General features: G+C 40.5%; 1 protein-coding gene across 6 annotated transcripts in view; it reads left to right on the forward strand.

Annotated features, from left to right (window-relative positions):
- LOC126210404 (speckle-type POZ protein-like) overlaps nt 1-22,249 on the forward strand; it is a 711,709-nt gene that overhangs the window by 605,842 nt on the left and 83,618 nt on the right. For 2 of the 6 annotated variants that reach the window (XM_049939648.1, XM_049939649.1), the window contains exon 2: nt 8,241-8,303. The exons of the other annotated variants lie outside the window; for them this stretch is intronic. The gene's annotated coding sequence lies outside the window, so the exon portion shown is untranslated. The remainder of the gene's footprint in view (nt 1-8,240; nt 8,304-22,249) is intronic. 6 annotated transcript variants of the gene reach the window in all.

Below are 22,249 nucleotides of genomic sequence, written 5' to 3' on the forward strand. Positions count from 1 at the left end.
AATTTGGAGTATGAATTAAAGTTCAGGGAGAAAAAAATAAAAACTTTAAGGTTTACTGATGACATTGTAATTGTGTCAGAGATAGAAAAGGACTTGGAAGAGCAGTTGAACAGAATGGACAGTGCCTTTAAAGGAAGACATAAGATGAACATCAACAGAAACAAAACAAGGATATGGAATGTAGGCTAATTAAATCAGATGATCCAAAGGGGATTACATTAGGAAATGAGAGACTTAAAGTAGTAGATAAGTTTTGCTATTTGAGCAGCAAAATACCTAATGATGGCCAAAGTTGAGAGGATATTAAAGTAGAGTGTTAACATAAAAAATAGATTTAAGTGTTTGGAAGATTTTTTTCTGAAGGTATTTGTCTGGAGTGTAGCCTTGTAAGAAAGTGAAACATGGATGATAAATTGTTTAGACAAAAAGAGAATAGAAGCCTTTGAAATATGGTGCTATAGGAGAATGTTGAAGACTGGATGGGTCAATCACATAACTAACGAGGAAGTAGTGAATAGAACTGTGGATACAAGACATTTGTGGCACAGCTTGACCAAAAGAAGGGATTGGTCGATAGGACACATTCTGTGACGTCAAGGGATCACCAGTTTAGAGAGAGAGAGAGAGAGAGAGAGAGAGAGAGAGAGAGAGAGAGAGTGTGTGTGTGTGTGTGTGTGTGTGTGTGTGTGTGTGTGTGTGTGCGCGTGCGCGCGCGTGCGCGCTTGTGTGTGTGGGGGGGGAGGTAAAAATTGTAGTGGGAGACCAGGAAATAAATACAATAAGCAGATTGAGAAGGATGTGGTTTGCAGTAGTTATTTGGAGATGAAGAGGCTCAGACAGGATAGAGTGGCATGGAGAACTGCATCAAACTAGTCTTCAGACTGAATACCACAACAACAACAGCAACAGACAGTAAACATTGTATGGATGTTATTCATACATACACGAAGATTTTATGTAAATTAACTGCAAAGAAAATGCAACATACTACAATATTAACAACTAATCTATGTAAAGTAACAAACTAATCTATGTAAAGTAGTAAAATATAGGAACTCGTTTCTGCTCTTGTAGTGATCATTGTCCGTTCTTCATAAGCCTGTCTGTTCTTCATAAGCCTCGGTTAGTTTGTTTTAGCATGTTCCATGGGTCATGTTCATGACAACTTGCCATGGTTTGGAACATGTTAATAGGTTTACAAATAAGAAACATTTTCTCTGTGGAAACATGGTGGCATGCTGGCTGTTTACACAACTGAATTTGTAAAGCTTAATGTGTCACAGAATTGGTAAAAGTAACCCAGCCACTTAGGTACTATCTTCTCATCAATTTATCAATAGGATATAAGGAATTGTCAAGGAGAAATTATTTAAGTTTGGTTTTAAGCCTTTAATTATCTGCCAATATTTTTAACTCACAAGAGATAAGATCAAATATTTTTATGGCTGTGTACCTCACTCCTTTTTGTGCAAGAGTAAGTTAACTTTGTGGATAGTTGAATATATTTTTGTTCGAAGTGTAAAATCAAACAGTGGGAAATCCAGAATGGAATAATGACAATATTATGAAAAGGACAGTTGCTACTAACCATACAGCAAAGATGCCGAGTTGTAGGTAGGTACAACAATGTCAAACAAAGCTTTTGGCCAAACAGGCTTTCATCAGAATCAGACAAACACACACACACACACACACACACACACACACACACACACACACACACACACACACACACACACACACACACAAAAATGCAACTCACATACACATGACCACATCTCTGGCTGCCAAAGACAGGATCTGGCTGCGGCAGCCAGAGACGTGGTCATGTGTATGTGAGTTGCATTTTTGTGTGTGTGTGTGTGTGTGTGTGTGTGTGATTCTGATGAAAGCCTGTTTGGCCAAAAGCTTTGTTTGACATTGTTGTGCCTACCTACAACTCAGCATCTTTGTTGTATGGTTAGTAGCAACTGTCCTTTTCATAATATTGTCTTTGTTCCTAGTGTTATATTTATGAATGCAACTGTTTTCAAATTGTGCCTGATTCTTCACAACATACTTCAAGACTGTGAAAGAATATCCTTACAGCATATTTGTGCTTAATGAACACTTTGGGCCTGTATAGAATTGCCCCAGAAAATTATTCCATACGACATCAATGAATGGAAGTATGCAGTGTAAGCTAATGTTCTAATGCTTTCATCAGCAAAGACAGCTATTACATGTAGAGAAAATGCTACTGAAGTTAAGCATTAGAAACATCTATAATATTTGATTTCTAATTCATGTTCCGATCAAGAGCAGAGCTTTGTTGGACTTGATTATGATGCTTACATCAGCACTAAAATGCAATATTATTTCTGCTTTATTGGAGTAAGATGAAAGATAATTTACATATAGGGAGAAGAGGAGTGGTTTCAGACTTGAAACCTGTGGAATGCTGATAGTAAGAAGATTATTCATCACAAGAGCTGTGTGACACTTTGCTTCATATTAATGAAATGAGAAGGGAATCATGTGCTCACTGTATGTAAAAAAATCATAAACTTTAATTTGCTCCTAACAAATTTTGTCATTTGCTCCAGAATAAACATCTAGGCAAAATCTCATCATTCAGGTATTTTAATACACAGTTACTGAAATGGTAAATAGCATGTTCAGTGGAGAGGTTCTTGTGGTATCCAAATTATGACTGATACAGAATCTTATATTTGTCGATATGCTCTACCATTATGAAATACATTACCTTCTCCGGAATGTTTGAGGAGGAGGTTAATAGTGAAATCAGGTGATAGTTGTTAATGACTGTCTTACTAGTTACAGAGGGGTCTGACAGCGATGTAGTTTAGTCTGTCAGGAAAGCTACATTGTAAAAGCAATGCAGTGCATTAAATATATTTCTGAATACACTAGCCATATCAGAAGAATATGCTTTTAATATTTTGCTTGGAAGGTTAGCAAACTCATGAGAATATTTGCTTTTAATAGAGATATTTATCTGGAAGAAGTTGGAGTGATCTTTTATTGGTAGGACGCTTATGGTGCAAGTTGTCACATATAGCCTACAGAAATTCTTTTTTCTGCAGCGAATAAGAGGGGCAGTTAGAACAGTTTAATATTTTCTCATTAACATAAGTGAATAGCTTTGAGCTTGTCTCAATTTGCCACCTTTTCATCAGCAGTCATTGTTCTAGATCTTCAGTTGTCTAGGAAACCACAGTTTAGTCAATAATCAGCCGCCTTTAGTGAATTAGCAGACTAGTTAAAAGTTGATTAACTCTCTTCAGTAAATTGATTCCTTAGGATGGATAGGATGTGTGGCTGCTGTGTACAGACGCAGGAGGAGCTGGCCACTGTTCGCGAACAGCTGAACGTGTTGATGGCCGCGGTCAGCCGTCTTCAGGCTGCTGCCTCGGAGTGTAGCAGCAGTGGGGGAGTCTGGTGCATCACATGGTACATCCCAGGTGCTACATGCTTCACCCACTGTCGCTGCTGTTGAGACATCTTCGTGGGTATCGGGCGCGGTTGGGCCACTCTCTCCCCAAGGGGAGTGGCGGGTTCAGCGGCGTTCGCGGCGCACAAGGCGGAGGATAAATGTGGAGGCTGGCCGTGAGGCATCGCCCGCTCTGCCTGTGAGTGGACATCTGGCCGCTCCTTCAGCAAGGTCTGAGCAGGCTCACGGGGGGAGGGGTTTATTAGTTATTGGGAGCTCCAACGTTAGGCGGGTGATGGAGCCCCTTAGGGAAATAGCAGAAAGGTCGGGGAAGAAGGCCAGTGTTCACTCTGTCTGCTTGCCGGGGGGTCTCATCCGAGATGTGGAGGAGGCTCTGCCGGTGGCGATAGAGAGCACTGGGTGCACCCGACTGCAAATTGTTGCTCATGTCGGCACCAATGACTCCTGCCGTCTGGGTTCAGAGGTCATCCTCAGTTCCTACAGGCAGTTGGCGGAATTGGTGAAGGCGGAAAGCCTCGCTCGTGGGGTGGAATCAGAGCTAACTATTTGTAGTATCGTTCCCAGAACCGATCGCGGTCCTCTGGTTTGGAGCTGAGTGGAATGCGAAAACCAGAGGCTCAGACAATTCTGCGGATATCTGGGGTGCAAATTTCTCGACCTCCGCTATCGGGTGGAGAAATGTAGGGTCCCCCTGAATAGGTCAGGCGTGCACTACACGCCGGAAGCGGCTACAAGGGTAGCGAAGTACTTGTGGAGTGCACATGGGTGTTTTTTAGGTTAGAGAATTCCCTCCCTATGCCCGACAAGATGCCTCCTGAGACGCGGCTAAGTAGGAGTAGGCAAAATGCAACAGGGAATAACAATATTAATGTGCTAATAGTAAACTGCAGGAGCATCTATAGAAAGGTCCCAGAACTGCTCTCATTAATAAACGGTCATAACGCCCATATAGTACTAGGGACAGAAAGTTTGCTGAAACCAGATGTAAACAGTAATGAAATCCTAAACTCAGATTGGAATGTATACCGCAGAGACAGGCTGGACAGTGAAGGGGGAGGCGTGTTTATAGTGATAAGAAGTGCAATAGTATCGAAGGAAACTGACGGAGATCCGAAATGTGAAATGATTTGGGTGAAGGTCACGGTTAAAGCAGGCTCAGACGTGGTAAGTGGATGTGTCTATAGGCCCCCTGGCTCAGCAGCTGTTGGTGGCTGAGCACCTGAAGGATAATTTGGAAAATATTTAGAGTAGATTTCCCCACCATGTTATAGTTCTGGGTGGAGATTTTAATTTGCCGGATATAGACTGGGAGCCTGAAACGTTCATAACGGGTGGCAGGGACAAAGAATCCAGTGAAATTTTTTTAAGTGCTTTATCTGAAAACTACCTTGTGCAGTTAAACAGATAACCAACTCGTGGCGATAACATATTAGACCTTCTGGTGACAAACAGACCCGAACTATTTGAAACAGTTAACGAAGAACAGGGAATCAGCGATCATAAAGTGGTTACGGCATCGATGGTTTCAGCCGTAAATAGAAATATTAAAAAAGGTAGGAAGATTTTTCTGTTTAGCAAAAGTGACAAAAAGCAGAGTACCTGACGGCTCAACACAAAAGTTTTGTCTCAAGTACAGATAGTGTTGAGGATCAGTGGACAAAGTTCAAAACCATCATACAATATGCATTAGATGAGTATGTGCCAAGCAAGATCGTAAGAGATGGAAAAGAGCCACCGTGGTACAACAACCGAGTTAGAAAACTGCTGCAGAAGCAAAGGGAACTTCACAGCAAACATAAACATAGCCAAAGCCTTGCATGCAAACAAAAATTACGCGAAGTGAAATGTAGTGTGAGGAGGGCTATGCGAGAGGCGTTCAATGAATTCGAAAGTAAAGTTCTATGTACTGACTTGGCAGAAAATCCTAAGAAATTTTGGTCTTATGTCAAAGCGGTAGGTGGATCAAAACAAAATTTCCAGACACTCTGTGACTAAAATGGTACTGAAACAGAGGATGACAGACTAAAGGCCGAAATACTAAACGTCTTTTTCCAAAGCTGTTTCACAGAGGAAGACTGCACTGTAGTTCCTTCTCTAGATTTTCGTACAGATGACAAAATGGTAGATATCGAAATAGATGACAGAGGGATAGAGAAACAATTAAAATCGCTCATAAGAGGAAAGGCCGCTGGACCTGATGGGATACCAGTTCGATTTTACACAGAGTACGCGAAGGAACTTGCCCCCCTTCTTGCAGCGGTGTACCGTAGGTCTCTAGAAGAGCGTAGCATTCCAAAGGATTGGAAAAGGGCACAGGTCATCCCTGTTTTCAAGAAGGGACGTCGAACAGATGTGCAGAACTATAGACCTATATCTCTAACGTCGATCAGTTGTAGAATTTTGGAACACGTATTGTGTTCGAGTATAATGACTTTTCTGGAGACTAGAAATCTACTGTGTAGGAATCAGCATGGGTTTCGAAAAAGACGGTTGTGTGAAACCCAGCTCACGCTATTCATCCACGAGACTCGGAGGGCCATAGACACGGGTTCACAGGTAGATGCCGTGTTTCTTGACTTCTGCAAGGCGTTTGATACAGTTCCCCACAGTCGTTTAATGAACAAAGTAAGAGCATATGGACTATCAGACCAATTGTGTGATTGGATTGAGGAGTTCCTAGATAACAGAACGCAGCATGTCATTCTCAATGGAGAGAAGTCTTCCGAAGTAAGAGTGATTTCAGGTGTGCCACAGGGGAGTGTCATAAGACCATTGCTATTCACAATATACATAAATGACCTTGTGGATGACATCGGAAGTTCACTGAGGCTTTTTGCAGATGATGCTGTGGTGTATCGAGAGGTTGTAACAATGGAAAATTGTACTGAAATGCAGGAGGATCTGCAGTGAATTGACGCATGGTGCAGGGAATGGCAATTGAATCTCAATGTAGACAAGTGTAAAGTGCTGTGAATACATAGAATACACAGTTAATTCCATAAATTATCTGGGAGTATGCATTAGGAGTGATTTAAAATGGAATGATCATATAAAGTTGATCGTCGGTAAAGCAGATGCCAGACTGAGATTCATTGGAAGAATCCTAAGGAAATGCAATCTGAAAACAAAGGAAGTAGGGTACAGTATGCTTGTTCATCCACTACTTGAATACTGCTCAGCAGTGTGGGATCCGAACCAGATAGGGTTGATAGAAGAGATAGAGAAGATCCAACGGAGAGCAGCACACTTCGTTACAGGATCATTTAGTAATCGCAAAAGCATTACGGAGATGATAGATAAACTCCAGTGGAAAACTATGCAGGAGAGACGCTCAGTAGCTTGGTACGGGCTTTTGTTGAAGTTTCGAGAACATACTTTCACCGAAGATTCAAGCAGTATATTGCTCCCTCCTACGTATATCTCGCGAAGAGTCCATGAGGATAAAATCAGAGAGATTAGAGCCCACACAGAAGCATACTGACAATCCTTCTTTCCATGAACAATACGAGTCTGGAATAGAAGGGAGAACTGATAGAGGTACTCAGGGTACCCTCCGCCACACACTGTCAGGTGGCTTGCGAAATATGGATGTAGATGTAGATAGTATTTGTTGCTGCAAAATATCATCATTGCTAGCAAACTGGTTAACATATGACAGCGAGCTCTACTTAGCCTATGGCATCCTCAAAAAGTTTTTATATATGCTTCGAGGTAGACATTTCACTGTTATTGTGAACCACAAGCTACTCATTTTCACCTACCATCAGAATCCAGGCAATTCATCACTGCACTAGTAGTGGGATTAGGACTTCATGGCACAGTTCACTCCAGAAATTTAACATGTTTATGGTAAACAGAATGGATGAGCAAATGCTCTGTCTCTCACTGATGCCATTGCAAAGGGAATTGGCTGACACTCAAGCAGGACACAATGAACCGAAGGCTTCCTGCCCAGGCTTCTTCATATCCCATACTAAAATGTAGCACTGTATTGCAAAATGCCAAATTCACAAGTGCATCTGTTCATATCAAGTGTACTTGCTCCAGCAAGCAATCTTGCTGTCTACAGCTCCTCCTGTACAGGATTATAGTCTGCAACATGATTATTAATAAAGGCATTTGTTTGGCCATATATCAAGAAGGACTGCAAGGCATTTGTCCACTAGTGCAACAAAATAACGTGTCACATTGTGATTCTGCTCAGTACTTCCACCCCACTGACTCAGAGATTTGAGTGTATACATGTTGACATCATTGGATGTTAATGACTATCAGAAGGATATAAACACAGCCTTGGCCAGCAGTTTCTCTCATTGGCTTGAGGCCTACCAGTGACAGATTCATTAGGAGCAATTGTAGCCACAATCTTATTCCATAAAAATACCTCGTAAACCACATCTCCTCTGATTTGTCTAAATATTATGACTCACAGATATAAATACTACATAACTCAAATGTACATATTAAAAGGAACTTTACTTTGATAGTGAAGAGACATTTAAAAGGGGTCCATTTAAAGAAAATTCTTTGTTTAAGTGTTAAATAAAAATCATTTGAGAAAATTAGTGGTATCCATAATTTGTGATTGATATACTTCACAGGAATAGCCAGCAGTTGCAGCTTGTGCCTGTTAATGTGTAACTTGATTCATTTCATGTTCCTAAAGGCTGTTCTTCATGATGAGATTTATCCAATGTGATCTGTGAATAAATGAGTGAATACTTGTCTGCTGACCTTGTTTTCTCTCCATTTTTGCTCATTTGTCTGGCCTGTTCTCTTCTCACAGGAATCTGCAGGAGAGATAGATGCAGCAGCAGTGGATAGCGAAGTGGATATCAAGGAAGAACCAGTAAGTAATACGAATACAAATACTCATTGAAGCTTCTCACTGACACATTGCTTTTCATGTAGCCATTGTGGCAATAAAGTCAGTGCATTGCTTTCCTAAAAACACACACACACACACACACACACACACACACACACACACACACACACACACACACAGAGAGAGAGAGAGAGAGAGAGAGAGAGAGAGAGAGAGAGAGAGAGAGAGAGAGATTGATTTTTGCGGCAGACTATATTGTATTGGGGTACTGCAGTGTGTGTGTGTTTTCTGTGCTAGTTATCTCTGAATAAGATCCTTGTCCCAAAGTTTAGCAATGTTGTTAGCCTTCTTTATGTGCCTATTGATCAGTCAACACTGCAACTGTATGCCGAGTTGTTACTTTTACCCCTTCCTTTATTTTGTTCCGCACAGAACTTTTCATTATTGTATTTGTACCACCACATGGCTCCGTTTCATCCTATTACCTCATTTCATCTGTCCTCCTACGCTGTACTGTGTTCCATATGTGTTTTGCCCTCTCTCCTAATGCCCATCTGTATGTCTCACTTTGGTTTGTACCTCCACAGTTGTTACACTCATGTCTTCCCGCCTGTCACTAGTGCATCTGTGCTTGATTTTGTGGTATGCTGTAGCTCTGGTCGCAGCCACTCCTCCTGCAGCACCCACTATCACCTACTGACCTCACTGCCAGATTACAGTCAAACATTTTCTAACAAGTTACCTCATTTTATTCTGTAATCCATCCACCCCTTTTCCAAAGACTGTTCTTGTCATTATGTCACGTGATATCTGTTGTCATTTCCTTACCTCCAGGAGTCCTAGTCCCACAAAGCATGCGGGAGAACTTCTTTGCCATTTGAAAGTTAGGAGACGTACTGGCAGAAGTGAATCTGCGAGTGTGGATTGTCAGCCGTGGTTGAATACTAGGCAGAAATGCTAACCGTCACACCACCACAGCACTATGGTTAACACTGCTGCACAAACTACCCAAGCTGAGTGCCCTTCCCAACACAAACTTCAGTTCATATCTGATGCTTATTTTCCCTTACATTGTCGCTACTGTCAGGGCTCTCTGGCATTTGCATAGCACCCCAGCATTGGACGTAATGGGAACGTCCTGTACCAGACGTGATCTTATAGATTTTATATTTTGCCCTGAGACGTGTAAATCTCTTCTTTATCTATACAATTATAAGGTCGCCTATTGTACAGGACTTTCCCATTACGTCCAATGCTGTGGTACTATTCCAATGCTGGAGAGCCCTGGCAGTAGTGACAGTGTAAGGGAAAATATGCAGAAGAAGTTTGTGTTGAGGAGGGCACTCAGTTTGGATAGTTTGTGCAGCAATGTTAATTATAGTGCTGTGGTGGTGTAATGGTTAGCATTTCTGCCTAGCAAGCAAGAAGACCTGGGTTTGAGACCCAGCTGCAACACAAATTTTAATTCATGCTTGAATAGTTCAACTGTAAGAGCACTTGTCTGCGATAAGAGAGGCACCCGGTTCAAGTCTCCCAATAAGTTTCAAATCTGTTGTTGTTTTTGTTGTTGTCTCCATCATCATCATCATCATCATCATCATCTTCAGTCCTAAGAATAATTTGATGTGGTTCTCCATGCTAGTCTATCCTGTTCAAGCCTCATCATCTCTGAGTAACTGCTTCAACCTATATACAAGATGTGATCAAAAGGTAACACGAATTTTTGTTTTCTTAAAGAACCTTTATTTATTCATCAACATCAACTTTGTCCCCTTCAGAGCAATCTCCCTCAGATATAATGCACTTTTGCTGGGCATTTTTCCCAGCCTTTGAAGCACTTCTGAAATTTATTTTTCATTATTGTATTCAGCTTTTCAGCAATTCTGTTTTTATTACATCAATGGTGGCAAAATGATGTCCTTTCATAGCTCTATTCAGCCTCAGAAATAGAAAGAACTCACAGGGGGCCATTTCTGTTTAATACAGTGGCCGAGGCAACGTAACAGTTTTGTTTTGTTTTGTCAAAAAATAACAGGAGCATTACTATCATGCAATTTCCACGTTTCACTACAGTTGTGGTCATTTTCTTTGGAGTGCTTCATGCAAACTGTGCACGACTCCCAAGTAGTATTCCTTATTGACTGGTACAACCATAAGGCAGGAACTCATGATGCCCTATGCCATTATAATTGAAGAAAACGGTGAGATGAACCTTCACATCTGATCGAACTTGATTTTTTTCGGTCTTGACTCTTCAGAAAGTTTCCATCGGGACAATTGGGCCTTGGTTTCATCATACCTGTATAACCATGTTTTGTCACCTATTATAGCTTCATTTAGAAGCACTGGATCATTGTGAACTTCATTCAGCAATCCCTGAGTGATTCAACAATTTTGATGCTACATGTTTCATACCTAAAGCATCTAAAAAAAATTGCTTGGCATCAGCCAGAGGATATGCTGACATCATCAGCAACCTTTCTGATGGAGATTACCCAGAACCAATTCTTTACTTTTTCCACTCTGTCATCAGTAACTGTTGTGCTAGGATGTCTTTGGCAGTCATCTTCTTCAGTGCCTTCTCAATGTTCTTTGAAATGTTTATACCACTCTTAAACTCCTGTCTTACTCAAAGTAGATTCGCCAAAAGCCACAGTCAACATTTTGAATGTTACACTGCTCTTTATTCCACTATTCTAGCAAAATTTAATGGAAATTCTTTGCTCAGTCTTTTTGCAAAGTAAAAATTCACCAAGCACTTGAAAACACATATAACCTTTTCGACTGTCAACAGTAAACTAAATAATTGAAACATCTGAAAAGATAAATGTACATCAGGAACATATGCACCAACAATATAAAAAGAAATAAATTTGAAAATTGGGTTTTTAAAGCCTGCGAATTTAAAAATTTCGCATTACTTTGTGATCACATCGGGTGTCAATCTACTTACTGTATTCATCCCTTGGCCTGCCTTTGTGATCCCCCCCCTCCCCCCCCTCCCCCTTCGCCCTTCTCCACCCCCATTACACACAAACAGTACCTTCCAGTACCAAACTGACAGTTCCTTGATGCACCAGGATGTGTCCTGTCAGTTGATCCCTTCTTTTAATGTTGTGCCAGAAGGTTCTTTTTTCAGCAGTTTGCTTCCATACCTTATTGTTTGTTATTCAAACTAGCCATCTAATCTTCAGCATTCTTCTTTAGCTCCATGTTTCAAAAGCTTCTATTCTCATCTTGTCTGAACCGCTTATTGTCCAAGTTTCAGTTCTGTACTAAAATAAACTTGCCCACATCTAAATTTGTATTAGATTTAGATTAGATTTTTATTAGTTTTTTTTCCAGAAATGCTGCTCATGCTATAGCTTGTCTCCGTTTTATATCCTTTCTACTTTGACCATTGTCAGCAATTATGCTGCCCAAATAGCAAAACTTACTAACTATTCTTAGTTTCTCATTTTCTAAGCTTATTCTCTCAGCATTTCCTGATTTAATTTATCTATATTCCATTAACCTTCTTTTACTTTTGTCGATATTTATTTTACAACCTCCTTTCAAGACACTGCCCATCTGTTCAGTTGCTCTTCCAAGTTCTTTGCTTTCTCTGACAGAGTTACAATGTCATCAACAAACCTCTTGAGTGTCTTATCCCTGAAATTTACTTCTCTTTCCAAACTTACCTTTGTTTCTGTAACTGCTTGCTATGCTCACAGATCGAATAACATTGGGATAGGCTACAAGTATGTAATACTCCCTTCTCAACCACTCTTTCTCCTCCATATCATTCAACTCTTACAGTTGCCGTCTGGTTTCTGTCAAATTGTAGAAAATCTTTTGCTCTCTGGGTTTAATCCCTGTTGCTTTCAGAATTGGAAAGAGTGTTCAGTCAACAATGGCAAAAGCTTTCTCTAAATCTACAAAATCTGTAAGTGTAGGTTTTCTTTTCTTCAACTACATGCTAGGATAAGCCATAAGGTTAGCATTGCCTTCCGTGATCCTACATTTCTAATGAACCCAAACTGATCTTCTCCAAGGGTGGCTTCTTCCATTCTTCTGTAAATATTTCATGTCAGTATTTTGCCACCACAACTTATTTGAACTGAAAGTTCAGTAACATTCACACTTGTCATCACCTGCTTTCTTTGGTGTACAAAGAAGGTCTGAGACTACTTAGCCTGTCTCATAGATCGTGCACACCAGGTGGACCTGTTTTGTCATTGCTGGCTCCCCTACAGATCTTAATAATTCTGAGTGAATGTTGTCTACTTCAAAGACCTTATTTTGCCTGAGATCTTTCAGCACTGTGCTAAATTCTTCTCACAGTATCGTATCTCCTAACTCACATTTATCTACTTCCTCTCTCCATTCTGTTACTGGGTAGTTATAATTTAACTTTCCCTATTTAACTAATTACTGTATGAGGACCAAACATGGTAGCATTAATGTTGAGGACATGGGGAATAGAAATAATGCAGAAGCAATTAAACTGAAACACATTTAATGTGCTGCTAAGGTGCATGAAACCATTACATACTGTTACCATTATTGCTACAAAAGGGGCTCAATATGGCACCCATCAGTGTCCAGAAGAGTCTGAAAGTGCAGGATTGCATTCTCCACAACAGAGTGAAGGTGTTTGAAGGAATGCTGGCTACCTCTCTTGACATGCTGCACTTCAGATCAGCACATGTGTGAATGTTCCCCTGGTAAACCCTGACCTTCAGGCAGCACCACAACCACAGATCACGGGGAGGGAGCTCAGGTGATCGTGCCGACCGAGCATTTGGAAACGATCGGCTGATAATTCAATAGTTTCCATACGTGTTTCGGAGAAGCAGGTGTGCTTCGAGAGCGATGTGCAGTGGGGCCCCATCTTGCATGAAAACTGTTGAGTTCAGTGTGTCTCTCTCCTGCAGGGTGGATATAAAATACTGGCAGAACACATCACAGTAACACTGGCCAGTCACACTGCACATCTTTGGACCTTGAGTGCCAACCTGTTCAATAAAGAATGGGCCAATGATGAACATAGTCATGAAGCTACACATACGGCGACAAATTCACCGTACAGAGGAACTTCGTGCAATGCGACTGGAGGTGAAGATCCCCAATTCTGTGTGTCCTGCCCACCCATAACAGAAAAATAAGCTTCATCTGTCCATAGGACGGTCCAGGGCCTATCTTCATCAATGTCAATCCTTGCAAGAAAGTGAAGTGCGAAGTCAACATGTCATTATGCGTCCTACGGTGCAAGCTGCTGTACGGTATGGATCTTGTGCAGATACTATTTGAAAATGTTTCAAAGCACCTTTTGTACAGTGGTCTGCAGTGACTCAGGACCGGGAATTGCGCACAGCGTTGTCTTCCGTAGCAACAGAGATTTCATCGAGCACCTGTGGTCGTTGTCGGCCTCTTCCCAGAGTGACGCCCAGTTCTCTAGTTGATTCAAACTTCATCGTGCAGGTGGAGAAAGAGGACCCCACCATAATCCTTTCAGCCGGCAATAATCTCAAAGTGCAGCTGCAGCATTACTGTTGTTTTGATAATATAGTTTCACAAATAATGCCCTGCTCTTTTTGTCCAAGCTCATATTGACACGTCAACAAGTGCACTGCGACTGGTCAGGTGTGTTGGACTATGAATCAGATGGTTGATAATGGCACCAAGTGGCCATAGGTAGAACTGGACGGTGGCGTTATGTAGCATGGAAATCGTGCATCCCATACTCTGGACATTAATGCTACCAAGTTTGGTACTCGTACAGTATTAGTTTCCATGCTTTTCTTTTGTTCTTCAGTCTTCTGACAGGTTTGATTTGGCCCACCATGAATTCCTATTCTGTGCCAACCTCTTCAACACAGAGTAGCACATCCTCAATTATTGCTGGATGTATTCCAGTCTCTGTCTTCCTCTACAGTTTTTGCCCTCTACAGCTCCCCTAGTGCCAGGGAAGTCATTCCATCATGTCTTAACACTCTGCCATCCGGCGACACCACAGTGGTGTCGTGAGCATAGTATCGCGCAGTGGCCAGCGATATCACTTTTGTATCTTTTGCATTCTGTTGGTGTTTTGTTTAGATAACAATAAGTTACACATGTCAATGAGTTTTTTGTTTTCTTTTTGTAAGTACTTGTGCCCTTTCATCATGGCAGATGAAAGAGACAATATGATTAATTATGATGAATGCATGGAGCAAAACTTGGAGGTTGTCAGTACATTGTGTGTGTCTCATCATGATCTGGTTGACAGACTTTCGAGTCTCATAAAGCAACACCAACTAATAGGCCTATGTATTTCCGAAATGAAAACGAAGAAACTGCCATGTATGTCCTAAAAAAAAATAAAAAATAAAACTTAATGTGCAACTCTTGTGGAGTTGTGTTACATCTTGGAGACTGTTTTGCTGCATATCATATGAAAGAAAGATGCTAAGTACCAAAGTCAATGCAAATAAACAAATATATGAAACAAATTTGTGTTTATTTACACACGTATATCTTCGAAATTTCGTGAAAGTAGGGGAGCAGGGTTGAGAACTTACGAGAACTAACGATGATATTAGTCAAACGTAACAATTTATAATTTCTCGATAATGTCTTGAACGACTGGCGACAAACCGAGTAATCCGAATTAGCGCTGCTAGCGCCAAGTGAATAAGTTTGTACGAGATGTGCAGATGGCAAAGTGTTAACAGATGTCTCCTTATCAGTGTTTTCTGCATATTCCTTTCCTCTCCGATTCTATACAGAACCTCCTCTTTCCTTATGTTATCAGCCCACCTAATTTTCAACATTCGTCTGTAGAATCACATCTCAAATGCTTCAATTCTCTTTCATTCCAGTTATCCCGCAGTCCATGTTTCACTACCATACAATGCTGCACTCCAAACGCACATTCTCAGAAATTTCTTCCTCAAATTAAGCCCTATGCTTGATACTAGTAGACTTCTCTTGGCCAGGAATGCCCTTTTTGCCAGTGCTAGTCTGCTTTTGATGTCCTCCTTGCTCCATCCATCATTGGTTATTTTATTGCCCAGGCAGCAGAATTCCTTAACTTCATGTACTTCGTGACCATCAATCCAGATGATAAGCTTCTCGCTGTTCTCATTTCTGTTACTTCTCATTACTCTCGTCTTTCTTCGATTTGCTCTCAATCTGTATTCTCCTCATTAGATTGTTCATTCCATTCAGCGGCTAATGTTATTCTTCTTCACTTTCACTCAGGATAGCAATTTCATCAGCAAATTGAATCATTGATATCCTTTCACCTTGAATTTTAATTCCACTCCTAAACTGTTCTTTTATTTCCACCATTGCTTCTTCAATGTCCTGATTGAATAGTAGGGGCAAAAGACTACATCCCTGTTTCACAGCCTTTTTAATCTGAGCACTTCGTTCTTGGTCGTCGTCTCTTATAATTCTCTCTTGGCTGTTGTACATATTGTATATTACCCATCTCTCGCTATAGCTTACCCCAATTTTTCTCAGAATTTCAAACACCTTGCACCGTATTACATTGTCGAGCACTTTTTCCAGGTCAAAAAATCCTATGAAGGTGTCTTGATTTTGCTTTAGTCTTGCTTCCATTACCAGCTGCAATGTCAGAATTGCCTCTCTCATGCCTTTATCTTATCCAAAGCCAAACTGATCATCATGTAACATATCCTCAATTTTCTTTTCCATTCTTCAGTTGTCAGCAACTTGGATGCATGAGCTGTCAAGCTGATTGTGGGATAATTCTTGCACTTGTCAGCTCTTTCAATCTTCGGGATTGTGTGGATGATAAAGACTGCTGGATCTTACAGTACCACTTCATAACATGTAATACAGACTGTGACATAAATCTAAATACTGAGTGCTTTGACAGTCATTTTCCAATAATAATGTTCTCATTATTTACCAATAAAATGGTGTAAGAGGGTCGGCTTGGTGAAGCAAGGCTGTATTTTAATTGTTTGGAGGAACATTGATCTTAAGTCTTCCAAAGTGCTTTTAAATTCTGATTCTAATACTGGATCCTCTATCTCTTGTAAATCGACTCCTGTTTCTTCTTCACATTAGACACATCTTCCCCCTCATAGAGGCTTTCTATGTATTCTTTTCACCTATCAACTCTCTCCTCTGCATTTAACAGTGGAATTCCTGTTGCACTCTTTATGTTACCATACTTGCTTTTAATGTCACCAAAGGCTGTTTTGACTTTCTTGTATGCTGAGTCTGTCCTTCCAACATTCCCTTCTTTTTTTTGTTTCTTCACATTTTTCATGCATCCATTTCGTCTTAGGTTCCCTGCATTTCCTATTTATTTCATTCCGCAGTGACTTGTATTTCTGTATTCCTGAGTTTCCCAGAACATTTTTGTACTTCCTCCTTTCATTGATCAACTGAAGTATTTCCTCTGTTACCCGTGGTTTCTTCACAATTACCTTCTTTGTTCCTATGTTTTTCTTTCTAACTTCATTCCTCTTCAACTGTACCACCTACTGAACTATTCCTTATTGCTGTATGTATAGCCTTAAGAGAACTTCAAGTGTATCTTGTCATTCCTTAGTACTTCCGTATCCCACTTCTTTGCATATTGATTCTTCCTGACTAATGTCTTAAACTTCAGCGTACTCTTCATCACTACTATACTGTGACCCAAGTCTATACCTGCTCCTGGCTACAGCTTACAATCCAGTGTCTGATTTTGGAATATCTGTCTGACCATGATGTAGTCTAACTGAAATCTTCCCATATCACCCAACCTTTTCGAAGTATACCTCCTCCTCTTGTGATTCTTGAAAAGAGTTTTCACTATTACTAGCTGAAATTAGTCTTTCTCCTCTCTCATTCCTTGTCCCAAGCCCATTTTCTCCTGTAACCTTTTCTTCTACTCCTTCCCCTACAATTGTATTCCAGTCCCCCACGACTATTCGATTTTCATCACCCTTTACATACTGTATTATTTATTATGAATACTTCGTATTCATAATAAATCCTACTCCCTTTACACTATTTTCTGCTGCTGTTAATATTACCCTATACTCATCTGACCAGAAATCCTTGTCTTCTTTCCATTTCTACCATATCTAGATTGAGCCTTTGCATTTCCCTTTTCAGATTTTCTAGTTTCCACACCACATTCAAGCTTCTGACATTTCCACCCCGACTCATAGAATGTTATCCTTTCATTGATTATTCAGTCTTTTTCTCATGGTCACCTCCCCCTTGGCAGTCCCCTCCTGGAGATCCGAATGGGGCACTATTCCAGAACCTTTTTCGAATGGAGAGATCATCATGACACTTTTTCAACTACAGGCCACATGTCATGTGGATATGCGTTACGCGTCTTTAATGCATCTGCATCCTCGTGCTGTTGATCATTGATGATTCTTCCACCTTTAGGGGCAGTTTCCCACCCCTACGACAAGAGTGTGCCCTGAACCTCTGTCCACTCCTCTACCTTCTCTGAAAAGGCTGCTGGAAGAGTGAGGGTGATTTCTTATGCCGGAAGTCTTCAACTGCCAGTGCTGATTATTAATCAAAATTTAAGCAGTGGAGGGATTCAAATCTGGGACCAAAGACATTTTGATTACTAGTCAAAGATGCTGCCCCTAGACCACAGGTCTATATATTATGATGTGTTAAATAGGGAAAGTTTAATTATAACCACTCGGTTTACTCCTACAAATTATTTCCCATGTATAGCCCTCCTGTATATTGCTTCCACATTTCGGCTTTCCCTTCTGCACTTACAAGGAAACATCACCAACTTGACCCCATACTCTAAGGAGAAAAAAGCAGACTTTAAGATATTTCCCCCAGCAGTCAATCCCATGCAGCACCCTACAGGGTGTGATTCTGACAGTATGCTGTTACTACCTTCTGAAAATAAAGCTTGAAAAGTTTTTCGTGCACCGGTTATGTGTCATTTGCTCCACCCCACTGCAGCTGCTTAATGCCTGAGCATGAAGTGGTGTACAACAGAGCGACAGCCAGAGCCCTTCTGTTCACAGGATGTTGAAGGGGGAGGTGGACAAATCTGTCCCTCACGTTTTGAAATCCTTTCAAGAACACATTATTTTACATGAAAAGAGTATGTAATATGTAAAATTCTCGCACAATTGTATCTCTTGAGACATTCTGGTCATGAAACCGTACTTTCTCAAACACTGTCTTTGGAGGAACATCCTTAAGGGGACATTATATGCCCTATGCCACCAATATTAAATTATCAAATTTTGTGACCCATTATCTTGGAAACTTTTCAAGACATCAACTTACAATTTTCCATAATTATTGAATGCACCTTTCTAGATACACTGAAGTAGAGGTATTACTAAAATTGTATTGTGGGGCATGTTATCCATTTCTTTTTTTCAGACACTCAATTTTTGACAGAATTTTGTAAATAGATGAACATAAAAACAAAACAACTCAGGATATTTTAATTATTCTAGTTCCATATGTGTTGAATCTCACACTTGGCATGCTGTGAAAAGTTCATATCTCTACCATCAGTACTTTCTTAGAAAATGGGTCATTTATTGCCAAAAATGTAGTTCAGAGATACTGGGGTATAAACTTTTTTTATTGCAATTTCTTATACAGACTTACATTTCTGCATCTTATATGCACTAGAATTGGCCTGGCCCATAGTCTGTGTCTTCTTCAGTGTCACAACAGCCCAGTGCTTGCCTCCTCCTTTTCTTTCTTGCTTCTTTCTTCATTTGCTGAGCAGCTAACTCTGCTTCACGTACACGAAGCTCATCCTTTAGCTGTATTCTGTCCAAATCTTACCCCTAACTTCTCAAGAACCGTAAGTCTTTCATAGTTCCCACCATTAAAAGTTATTACAGCATCAGACAGTGCTAAGTTTAGAGTCATAAGGCCAACAAACACAGCACCACACAACATTATTGCAAGACTCATTCACATTCTGGATCTTCTCATGTAAACACTTCTTTAGTAGCTTAGGATTTGCCAAATCTCTGTAAATAGGTTTGATTGCCATAATATCATTACTTTTACCACTGTCATCCATTCCTAAAGTTACTTTCCTTTTTTGATGCACTAGGGGCTGGGGTCACTTCAGAAACATTATCGTGGTTTCCTTCACTGTTAGCACACGTATTTTCAAGTACTTCAGAAGAAAATGAAGGTCTCACTTATCTGTTATCTGCAAATTTGTGTTTCTTGAAGTTACTTTTACACTTAGTCATTTTATTTACATATAAAAAGCAATAGAAGTTAGCATACTACATAAATAGCTGATAATCACACTACTTTCAAGAGAAACTTGTATCAGAAACAAAGGTCTGATTTGTTTATTCGTAATGCCAACTTTAGAGACATAGCAGAAGGCACGAAACAAAGCAATTCACAGCTTTCTAGACTGTGTAGTTCCCAAGATATGACTGCTCAACTGTGGCAGTATATGCGTAGCCGCAAAATTTGATTGTCACACGTCAACATTCAAAATATTGTTTGAAGGTCTCACAATGGTCTGTATTGTATACCAAAATGTTCAGGAAAATCCTAAGTAGATTATGAAGTAGAAAACAAAAAATGTCAAGGTTCAGCAAATTTCACATACAGTGTCCCCTTAAGTAGTTTTAAGTACCCAGATTGACAGTTTCGCGGTTTCCAAGAGTCCCTGCGCTGTACTGACCAGCAGCTTCACCTCCTCCCATGGGCATCATCTCCTTCATCCAATTTACTGTTCCCATCTCCTCACAGCCAAAGACTAGAGACCTCCTGAATTTGGGGACTTGACTTACACTCGCCCTAATCTATTGAAAGAGAGCAAACTGAAATAGCTCCTCCTGCTTGCACAGTGATGTTAACAAGTGGATATCCTTGGTGGATTACCACCATCCTGAAATATGAGACTGCAGCACTGTAAGTCTGTTTCCCTGTTTCCTGTCTCAGCTTTTGCTGGATTCAGTTATCCTGGGAAGTGGGAGTAAGGAACTCCTCTCTCATTCTCTTATTCACTGTTGTGGAAGTGGTACGGATCTGTTTACCCCCTTCACTTGGCACTTTTCTTGGAGACCTTAGGTTCAAGACCCTTTAATTTCCTCTATTCGTTCTTAGGAAGCCATTCTTTGGCTTCCTTTTCTCTTAGTTCTCTTAGAAGTGTCCTCCTCTGTGCCCTAGACAAGGCTTTGATCTTGATCTGGTCCAATTTATTATAAATCTTTTCCACATCTTGGACTGCTCTGTCCCCCAAACCAGTTTTGAAAAGAACCTACATTGTTTCAGTGCCCGATTTTTGGGTATTTGAAATATCATCAAGTCCCTCACTTTTTAGATTAGTATCTAAAGGACTACAGATTTTAATGGGAAAATGTACTACTGAAAAAATGCATAATTTGGCAATGATTTGATTTTTGTTCGGCAGTGAAAATGTGTAGTTAAAACTGGCACTGTATATCAGACAGTATTTTTTGATGTAATTGTCTTGCTCTTTGTCCCATGTTTGAATGCACACAGGACCTCACCTTCAGTAGAAAATCATTTTAACCTGTAAACAAATTCAGAGCAGTGAAAAGATGAAAATCTGGAAGTGTCAAATCAGGGCTGTGAGCAGAATCCACATCCACACTCTTCATACCACGATGAGGTGCATTGCAGAGGGTACGTCCCTTTGTACCAGTTATTAGAATTTCTTCCTGTTCCATTCACATATGGAGTGCAGGAAGAATGATTGTTTGAATGCCTGCACACATGCAGTTATTCTAATCTTATCCTCATGATCCCTATATGAGCAATATGTAGGAGGCTGCAGTATATTCCTCGAGTAATCATTTAAAGCTGGTTCTTGAAACTTTGTTAATAGACTTCTTTTTGGGGTAGTTTACACCTATCTCCAGGAGTCTTACAGTTCAGTTCCTTCGGTATCTCTTTGACATTCTCGCACGGATTAAACAAACCTGTGACCATTCGTGCTGCCCTTCTCTGTATATGTTCAGTATCCCCGTTAGTCCTATTTGGTACCAATATTTTAGAACCAGTCACACGAGTGATACGAGGATTAAATCGGGGAAATTCTCCTAGGTTTTCCTTTGTAAAGGAACATTTGAAAATGGAGTGAAGCATTTCAACTTTTGCTTTTCTACCCTCAGTTTCAGGTCCTGTTTCATTCACTGTGGACTGGACACTAACTTTGGTGCCACTAAGAGCCTTTACATACAACAAGAATTTATTTGGGTTCTGTAAAGATCACTTTACAGTATTCTGCTACGATAGTCATTGAAGGCATCACGCATTGCTCTCTTGACAGCCAAATGCGTTTCATTCAGCATCCCTCTAGCTGTAGTCCTACGCTTTGTTTTACACGTATTATGCTGCAATCTCTGTTTCTTTAGAAATTTCTTTACAGTGACTGTATACCATGGAGATTCCCTACCATTACGAACTGTTCTACTGGATACATATCTATCCAGCGCATGGTGAACTATTCTTTCAAACTTGAGCCTTAGTTCCTTTACATTCTTCCGCCTTGTGCTGAAAGTTTCAAGTTCTTAATTGAGATATGAAACTACTGACTTTTTATCCTGTTTACTTAACACACATATGTTTGGTAATCATTGTTGCCACAACTGTGTCATGGTCACTGATACCAATTTTGATGTGGGCGTTCTCAAAGAGGTGAGGTCTGTTTGTTGCCATTAGGTCACATATATTTTCACCATGAGTGGAGTTCCTAACTACCTTTTCTAGGTAGTTTTCAGGGAAGGAGGAGTGGAGAGCAGAAAGGGAGAGGAGCAGAGGAGTAGAAAAGACTGTTGGATACATTAGCAAAGAGTGGCACATAATGAGGGTGAGAGGACATGAATCGAGAGGAGGTGATGGGACAGAGGGGCAGAAACTGTTGGCTGTAGGACTTCAGGACAGTAGTTACCCTTGGTTGAGACGGATGATTTCTGGAGCCCCACTCGGCGTTGCTGCGTCTGCTCAACGTGATACTGTTGCTTTCTGGC

Source organism: Schistocerca nitens, chromosome 10 (genome assembly GCF_023898315.1).
Source record: "Schistocerca nitens isolate TAMUIC-IGC-003100 chromosome 10, iqSchNite1.1, whole genome shotgun sequence".
NCBI classification, from domain to species: domain Eukaryota; kingdom Metazoa; phylum Arthropoda; class Insecta; order Orthoptera; family Acrididae; genus Schistocerca; species Schistocerca nitens.